The following is a 9,948-nucleotide window of genomic DNA, read 5'->3' on the forward strand; positions in this document are numbered from 1 at the left end:
TGGGTTCTCTATAAAAATGTCAAGTGCCGAAGACAGTGGGTACAGAATGGAGAAACACTGGAATCCCAGGCTAAATAAGGTCTTCACCCATGTAAGGTGTTATCTGCTTGGTGGGATATGAAAGGTTTAATCCATTTCGAACTTTTAAACCCAAACCAAATGATAACAAAGGAGATCTACTACAGGCAGCTTGAGCAACTTAAGTCAGTGCTAGAAGAAAAATGACCATCTTTGGTTTCAAGACAAAAAATGTTCTTCAATCTGGATAATGCTCAGCCACATATTTCAAGGATGACATTCCAAAGGCTGGAGCAGAATGAATGGGAAATGATGTTTCACCCACTATATTTGCCAGCCATTGCCCCATCTGATTATCATTTATTCTGTAGTCTTCAAAATCATTTGGACGGAAAAAAAAATGAATTCTGTAGACGAGGTCAGAACAGTACAGGAAGTGTATTTATTGTCATGGACAAGTGAATTTTGGAAGAGCATTGCAGAAAATGAAAGAGAGTATATTTTATATTAAAAAAGAACTTTGATTATCTTAATTTTGAAAATAAAAGAAGTATAATTATTATATATGAGATGATCCAATATAAGTTTCAAGCCTTACTGCTGTTACTACAATGACTGTGTTGTGCTCTTAAGCAAAGCTCATAAGCTCTGTGTGTTTGCGGGAGAGAAAATTCCCATTTGATACTCTAATTAACACTGAGTGATTAGCAGTCAAAAGAAACATTCTCCTTTAAAATTAGTTTCTCTGACTCCAGTACAACACTCGCACTATCATAAAAATCAGTAGAAAAAAAATAATAAATGTTCATACTATTTAAAGGATTACAACACTGTCTAAATCTTTAATCCTAATAAATAGCTTACATTAGATATTACTAACATATTTTGACATATTAGAAAAACTAAAAACTTCAGCAGAAATACTAAGCATTTCAGTTATTAGATTTGGTTTTTGTGTTTCAGGCCTTTACTCTCTTTTTGCGGCCATGCTGGAGCACCACCTTTAATCGAGCAACTCGACCCCGGGACTTATTCTTTTGTAAGCCCAGTACTTATTCTATCAGTCTTTTTTGCTGAACCGCTAAGTAACGGGGACATAAACACACCAGCATCGGTTGTCAAGCAATGCTAGGGGGACAAACGCAAACACATACACACATATTTATATATACATATATACGACAGGCTTCTTTCAGTTTCCGTCTACCAAATCCACTCACAAGGCTTTGGTCGGCCTGAGGCTATAGTAGAAGACACTTGCCCAAGGTGCCACGCAGTGGGACTGAACCCGGAACCATGTGGTCTGCAAACAAGCTACTTACCACACAGCCACTCCTGCGCCTAGGGATAATTTTTTTTTTTTGGCATTGTTTATTTAGCCTGGATTTTGTTTTGTTGAAGCAATTTTTTTTGTTACAGCTCTTTATTGGAAATCACTTAACCATGAGTAAAACTTATCTTTGTTCAGTTAAGCAAAATGAAGCATAATTTAGCTGATTTGCTTGGGACCAGAACATAAATGCTCTATTCCTGAGTATTTTGCTTAGGGCCAGGACACAAATGCAGTGGTCTTAGGATTCAAACTTGTAGCCTCTAGTCCAGTGCCTTAACCTTCTAGCTATGGTACCTGCAAAAAATAAAGAAATCAGTTAGCAATTTAAGAGTGTGAAGGCACATGGCCTAGTGGTTAGTGCAGCGGACTCGCGGTCGACGGATCGCAGGTTCGAATCTCACACCGGACGATGTGTGTGTTTATGAGCGAAAACACCTAAGCTCCACGCGGCTCCGGCAGAAGGTAATGGCAAAACTTCTGCTGACTCTTTCGCCACAACTTTCTCTCACTCTTTCCTCCTTCATCTTGCAGCTCACCTGCGATGGACCAGCGTCCCATCCAGGTGGGGAACCTATACGCCAAGAAACCGGGAAACCGGCCCTTATGAGCCAGGCATGGCTCGAGAAGGAACAAACAACAACAACAAATTTTAAGAGTGGCAGGTAAAGTCAAAACCATCACCGCCAGTATTTGACTGGTACTTTAGTTTATCAACTCTGCCAAGATGAAAAGCAAAGCTGACTTTGGTAACTTTTGAATTCAGAACATAAAAGAGCCAGAACAAATACCCTAAAACATTTTTTCCAGTACCGAGTGTCAGCCGGTGACTGACTGTCTTGTTAAAGGGAGAAATTTGACAAGACAGTCAGTCAGTCACCGGCTGACACTCGCTGACGATACATCGAAGAGGCCAGGGAACAGAAGAAAGAAGAAGACATGCACCCAACACCAGAGCTGAAGACACCTCCGAAAGAGGGTGGCCCCGCCATGTCAAAACGGTAGAGGAGTAGGGGTCGAAACCGGACGTGGTTCCTCCTGATGATGTCTTAAGCTAACTGGATCCTATAAAGGAGCTGTTGTGGTAGCAGACCACGAAACACGGTTGTAATTCCCCATGATTCTGCCAACTCACTTCCATCCGTTTATAGATACTGAAAGCATTAGGTGAGGCTTAAATTAGATAAATTAACGAGCAATCAGTTAAAACCAGCTTAAGGTTGATGGCCCCTACCAAAGTTCACTTTCTCTGGATAACAAGCAATGAGTTGATGTTATATTGTTAAAAATAGAAAATTCAGGTCATTTTGAAGTGTTTAATCAATTGGTTTATAAGAAAACGTGTAGCTTTAGTTGATTTGATTAGGACTAACCTTGACCGTCACGCTTATGACACAACACCGAGTAAGGATGATCAGGTCACCTGTTCTGTACACCAGTTCATGTCACATCTAAACTAGAGCCAAACAACCTGCTAGAACTAGCTGAATCTCACTCCGATCACGTTTGTAAGCTGCAAAGAATGTCAGGTAGAATAGAATGCTTTGCAGTATTTGTTTTAATTCTATGTGCTCTTGAGTTCAAATTCTGCTTTGGTTTGGTCAACTTCATCCTTCTTTCTTTCTTTCTTTCTTTCTTCTTTCTTCTTCTTCTTCTTCTTCTTTCTCCTTCTTCTTCTTCTTCTTCTTCTCCTCCTCCTCCTCCTTCTTCTTCTTCTCTTTCTTCTTCTCCTCCTTCTTCTCTTTCTTCTTCTTCTCTTTCTTCTTCTTCTTCTTCCTTCTTTCTTCTTCTTCTCTTTCTCTTCTTCTTCTTCTTCTTCTTCTTCTTTCTCCTCTCCTCCTCCTTCTTCTTCTTCTTCTTCTCGACATATCTGTCTCAAGTTTTATGACTCATAGCACTGGTTACCCGGTTTCCATGGTTAGGGGTAGAGTCAGAGATCAGAGATCACAACATGGCCCCTGAACAGGCTGCTAGTTTTCCGCAGAGTTACTTATTTACAGCTGAGTTAACTGGAGCAATGTGAAATGTAAGTGTTTTGCTCAAGAACAAAACACATTGCCCAGTCCAGGAATTGAAACCATAACCTTGCAATATATTGTGCAACACCCTAATCACTAGACCACACAGATTTACATCATCCTTGAGGAAGGGATGCAAGGTTATAAAAAAAAAAGTACAGATCCAGAGTGGTGGGTGGGTAGAATTGTGAGAACATCAAACCTGATGGTTTGTGATATTTGTTTCAGTTCTGTACATTTTGAGTTCAAATCCTATTCTGGCCTACTTGAGTGGTAGACTTCTGTTACTTGGTTTAACACTACCACTTGGCACTTTGGGTGCTTTTCGCAGAGTTGTCTCTGTTGCAAGGATTCGGGCCTGGTCTGCGATTTGAGGATACCTTCCTCTTGCCCTCTCTTCTGTCAGTCTCAGAGGCCTTGTAAAAGGTCGGTGGCATTGCTCTTCTCTTCTGACTATAAGAAAAATATTTTGTGATCACAGAGTACCAAAAGCACAAGTTGAGGCCTAGCATTTATAGCATCTTTTATGGGGACAGGAAGTAAGGTCCCTAATGTACAAAAGGAAAGTGTGGGAGACATATCTAAACTCTGAGTACACTAGACGTAACAGTAGGTCAGAGAGTGTCCAGCATGTGTAACCTGCAATACTGTGGCTTTATAAAGCTTTCAGTCCAAGAAATGCGACAGGTGCAGGCAATGGGAAGGTGACTTAGCTAACTGATGACAAATGTAGCTGAAATTTTTTCTGTCTTCTGTTCATGGTAACATTGACTTTGTATTTTTTCATTCCTTTTCAGTTGGTTAAATAAATTCCATCTAGGTGTATAGTATACCTGGTACTTAGAGTTTATTTGATTAATTATGAGTTCTTATGTATTACTCTTTTACTCGTTTCAGTCATTTGACTGTGGCCATGCTGGAGCACCGCCTTTTGTCAAGCAAATCGACCCCACGACTTATTCTTTGTAAGTCTAGTACTTATTCTATCGGTTACTTTTGCCGAACCGCTAAGTTACAGGGACGTAAACACACCAGCATTGGTTGTCAAGCGATGTTGGGGGGACAAACACACGCACATATATATATATATATATATATACATATATATATACAACGGGCTTCTTTTAGTTTCCATCAACCAAATCCACTCACAAGGCTTTGGTCGGCCCGAGGCTATAGTAGAAGACACTTGCCCAAGGCGCCACGCGGTGGGACTGAACCCGGAACCATGTGGTTGGTAATCAAGCTACTTACCACACAGCCACTCCTGCGCCTTTATATATTTATGGTTTGTACCAATGTGAGAATTATGATTTCTTTTTTCATTGTGTTTTAACTCAATTTAATAAGTGTTGACTACAGTATGTGTATCAGTAGCCCCCGTGGATAAGAATGCAAATATCTTCAGGTTAGAAATAAATGTTACTAGTTTGAATCTTCTCGGGTGTTAAGAACACATCATCATCATCGTTTAACGTCCGTTCTCCATGCTAGCATGGGTTGGACGGTTCGACCAGGGATCTGGGAAGCCAGAAGGCTGCACCAGGCTCCGGTCTTATCTGGCAATGTTTCTACAGCTGGATGCCCTTCCTAACACCAACCACTCCATGAGTGTAGTGGGTGCTTTTTACGTATCTCCAGTCCAGGGGTCCTGGCATCTGCCGGGTGCCAGTCATAGGATTGGTTCAATTTTGATTTCACTTGCCCCAACAGATCTTCGCAAGCAAAGGGAGGTTGGCATAGGTGCCTGTCGTCGGATGAGGTTCGATATCGACTTCGCTTGCCTCAACAGGTCTTTGTGTGTCCAAGGGAGGAAAGGCATGCATAAGTGGGCTGGACTCACTTGTCCTGCCTGGTCTTTTCACGCACAGCAAATTTCCAAAGGTCTCGGTCGCTGGTCATTCAGAACATATCCTGAAATAATACACTTGATGACAATTGGCGATCAAACTGATCAAAATGCAGTGTAGATCTAAATATTGAAGTTTCCTTTCATACCTGCAGATGAGATTAATATTACAAAAAGTTTATAATCTTTATAATTTCTCACTTTTCTTTTTACTGCTTTAACTCTTTAGCATTCAAACCGGCCATATCCGGCCAAAATATTTAACCTGTTTTATATTGAAACTGACCAGATCTTGCCTCTCACATCAGCCCTACCATGTCATTCTAAAACTAAAAAATCACATCACTGAAATCTCTAAACTACAAGATAATGCAGGATTAATTCAAATAATTAAATAAACAAACATCATATTTGACAGAATAATCTGAACACTAAAGGGTTAAACACTATATTAGCCCCTTATATACCAATCCATCTGAGACTGCCCATTGTTGTGTGGTACAAACTCCCTTTTTTAGAGTTATCTAAATCAAAAATTTTCCCGTTAAAATTCCACATTAGTTTATGCATCAAACATCAGCTTAATATCAACAAAATTACCTTACTATATTCTTCATTATGTTTTAAATTAATTGAAAGAAAAATTGTATTTCAGCAGAAATATGGTAAAAAAAAAGTTAATACAGATTTATAGTACATGTGTCAGTGACCTCATGGTTAAGAAAAATAAAGGTTTTGTTATCAGGTTACAAGATTGTAACATAATTATAGGAATGGGACAATTATTCTTTTTCTTCCTCTCCAAAGACAGCCAAGTACCCAAAGTGTTAGACTTTTCTTCTTCCTCATGGTATAAAACTATTTGTGTTACACTTTGCATAAGATGTCACTGGTTTCTTTTGGTTCTACTGCTATATGATTGATGGTTTTGTACTAGTTCTTTTCCATAACATTGCCAAGAGCTCTAAAACTAAATTCTGAAATAAAAAAAAGAGAAAGCAAAGCAAAAGTACAGCTAGCTCTCACAAGCGAACATGATTCGGTAACATATCATGCTTTTGTTAATTGTTTCAATTGCCTGTGTAGTTGCAAGCAAATGTAGATACTCTCATGGTCTTTGCACCCCTTGCTCGGCAGAACACCTGGACTGCACCAGCACTCAGCTGGTACTCATTTTCAGCTGAGTAGACAGGAGCAACATGGAATGAAGTGCTTGCTCAAGGAGTCAGAGAAGAGGCTTGCACCAGCACTCAGCTGGTACTCATTTTCAGCTGTGTAGACAGGAGCAACATGGAATGAAGTGTTTTGCTCAAAGAGACAGAAAAGGGCCTTGCACCAGCACTCAGCTGGTACTCATTTTCAGCTGAGTAGACAGGAGCAACATGGAATGAAGTGTTTTGCTCAAAGAGACAGAAAAGGGCCTTGCACCAGCACTCAGCTGGTACTCATTTTCAGCTGAGTAAAACTGAAGCGACCTGAAATGAAATACTCTAATCTTGAATTCATTACCCTAACCACCAGGCCATCCATGCAGCCTCACTGAAATATTGCTATTGTCACAAACAACTGACTTCGGCCATACTGGAGCACTACTATGAAATGTATTGCCAAGTAGAGCGTAGCTGTCAGTTTTTTTTTAAATTCCTTACTAACACCGTTGTGTTATCCACAACAATAGAGCAATGTCAGTTATTAACATTCATCTGTTTATTAAATGTCTGTAGCAGTGAGATAAGTCATTATTAATAAGATTATAATTTCGTGGTTTATTAATCTCTTCTTTCAGAGTGTATATTTATATTTTTACACTGTTTCGATCAATTTGATTTATAATCCTCATGTGCACACTTATTCTATGTGGTCCAAAACTGCTTTCAAACTTGGAATAAGACTTTTCTTTGATGATGGTCGGGGGATCTAACTGACGAAATTTTAGTTAGTGTTAACCCTTTCGTTACCAACCCGGCTGAAACTGGCTCTGGCTCTTTAGTATAAATGTCTTGTTTTCATAAGTTTTGAATTAAAATCTTCCACCAAATCTTAGTCAGAGTTTATGTTTCTAACACTAGCTCAATGATAACGATGTTAATTTACTATACTCTTTACTTTCTCTTTTACTTGTTTCAGTCATTTGACTGCGGCCATGCTGGAGCACCGCCTTTAATAGAGCAACTCGACCCCGGGACTTATTCTATCGGTCTCTTTTGCCGAACCGCTAAGTAACGGGGACATAAACACACCAGCATCGGTTGTCAAGTGATGTTGGAGGGACAAACACAGACACACAAACACACACACACATATATATACATATATACACGGGCTTCTTTCAGTTTCCGTCTACCAAATCCACTCACAAGGCTTTGGTCGGCCCGAGGCTATAGTAGAAGACACTTGTCCAAGGTGCCACGCAGTGGGACTGAACCCGGAACCATGTGGTTGGTAAACAAGCTACTTACCACACAGCCACACCTGTACCTATGTTATATTTAAAGTAATTGGAAGAAACACAGAACATCTCAAAATAAATACAGTAATGAAAGGGTTAATATTAATATTGGAAAATACACTCTCTTAAAATGAAATTAATACTCTAGGAAATTATGATCTGAATCATCCATTTGTTTATCAAGAATCAAAACATTTGCGCCTCTGCCTCACTTGCATAGACAACAATCCCTTGTCACTCTACCATCACAAATACTGTGAACCAATTGATTGACCTACTCAAAATCTGGATCCAACAACACTTTTTTTCATAAAATGTGATATGAAATAGCAAAGGCATGTAGCTTAGTAGTTAGGGTATTCAACTTGCAATCTTCTTGTCTTTCTTCTTGAGACAGCATTTACCCAGGGTGGGTTGAGCTGGCTTCATTCATCCTCAATGCTGCATTTCTCACAAACGCCGACCAGGTCTGGCGATTTGAGGCTAACGACCACATGATCACCAACCACTCCTTATTCCAGCAGCGTACACCGTAGATATGGGGGCCTAGGTTGGGTTCCAGATCAGCCTTGGCTGTCATCAGCCAGGTTTTCCATTGTCCACCACATTGCTTTCGCCAACCCTGAAGGGGAGCTGGGGCAATTGCTTCGTAGATGAACTCTCCTGGTTGACGACAAAGGACATGACCCAGCCAACGCAGACGTCTTGTTAGGATGACTTGTCGGAGGGAGGTGATTCTGCACTGGTGTCGCACCGAATTGTTGGAGACAAAGTGATGCCATCGGACACGAAGGATGCGGTGTAGACAGAGGTGATCGAAGGATTCTAGTCGCTTAATATCTTCCAACTTACAATCATAGGGTCATGAGTTCAATTCCTGGCGATGAGTTATGTCCTTGAGCAAGACACTTTATTTCACATTGCTCCAGTCCACTCACCTGGTAAAAAGGAGTTGTACCTGTATTTCAAAGGGCCAGCCTTGTTACATTTTGTATCACACTGAATCTCCCTGAGAACTACATCAAGGATATACATGTCTGTGGAGAGTGCTCAGCCACTTGCACATTAATTTCATGGCCAGGCTGTTTCATTGATCAGATCAATTGGAATCCTCGCCATGATAACCGACAGAGCATCAGTATATATATATATATATATATATATATAATATATATATATATCATCATCATCGTTTACGTCCGCTTTCCATGCTAGCATGGGTTCGACGGTTCGACTGGGGTCTGGGAAGCCGGGAGGCTGCACCAGGCCCAGTCTGATCTGGCAGTGTTTCTACAGCTGGATGCCCTTCCTAACGCCAACCACTCTGTGAGTAGAGTGGGTATTTTTTACGTGCCACCGGCACAGGGGCCAGAGGAGGCTGGCAACGGCCACGATCGGTTGGTGCTTTTTATGAGCCACCGGCATGGAGGCCAGTCGGGGCAGTGCTGGCATATATATATATAATACATATATATATATATATATATATATATAATATATATATATATAAATAAGTTTAAAATTGTGTGTGCTAGGCACTGATGTGCCAAAATAAATTCTGCTGGCCAATTTCAGTACTCCTTGGAAAGCCCCAATCACTTTATTCCCATTGGCATGTCAAATGTACTTTATAATAAATATTTCATATTTCCTCCTGCTTTTCACGAGAGGAGGGTTTACTGTATACCTTATTGTAACATGATGCAAGGGTTGATTGAAACCCATTACTCTAGTATGAAGCAAAGATGGTAATCTATCCTACACACACACACTGCTGTGCTGCAGTATCATTCCTTAACAAGCCCCCCCCCCGTCTTCTCATACACACGCTCTTTTATAAATAGTACAAGTACAATCAAGCATGTAGAAATGGTATATAAACACAGAGGAGATAACAATCATACAGACACACACATGGATGGACATGGGGACACCCCATACACAAAAAGCATACACACACACACACACACTCACACTCTTAGTCACAAGCAGCTACAGACACACTAATATCTGAACACTTACTGAGATAGCATACAAATATAGATAAAAGCAGACACACAAACGTTAATTAGTCAGTTGGCATACACACACACCACGCACACACACACACATATAGAGCATTCAGTTTTATATTATCCTAGTTACAGTTGATCAAAGAAAAGTTTTACTACTATTTATTGAGGTATCAAGAGCTATCAGGACTTCAGTTCTGTCTGGTTATATCTGTCTGTCTGTCTCTCTCTCTCTGTCTACCATAAAAACCAAGAAAATGACTTACTTACCA

At 40.2% G+C, this 9,948-nt stretch overlaps 1 protein-coding gene across 5 annotated transcripts in view; it reads left to right on the forward strand.

Moving 5' to 3' along the window:
- The window catches only part of LOC115219247 (glycerol-3-phosphate acyltransferase 1, mitochondrial), a 112,666-nt gene that overhangs the window by 37,958 nt on the left and 64,760 nt on the right, over nucleotides 1–9,948 (forward strand). The window contains exons 1-3 of one of the 5 annotated variants that reach the window (XM_036508654.1): nucleotides 2,150–2,157; nucleotides 4,729–4,739; nucleotides 5,969–5,971. The exons of the other annotated variants lie outside the window; for them this stretch is intronic. The gene's annotated coding sequence lies outside the window, so the exon portion shown is untranslated. Of the gene's footprint in view, nucleotides 1–2,149; nucleotides 2,158–4,728; nucleotides 4,740–5,968; nucleotides 5,972–9,948 lie in introns of those variants that run through there. 5 annotated transcript variants of the gene reach the window in all.

The sequence above is a fragment of the Octopus sinensis genome, linkage group LG14, assembly GCF_006345805.1.
Source record: "Octopus sinensis linkage group LG14, ASM634580v1, whole genome shotgun sequence".
Lineage (NCBI taxonomy): Eukaryota > Metazoa > Mollusca > Cephalopoda > Octopoda > Octopodidae > Octopus > Octopus sinensis.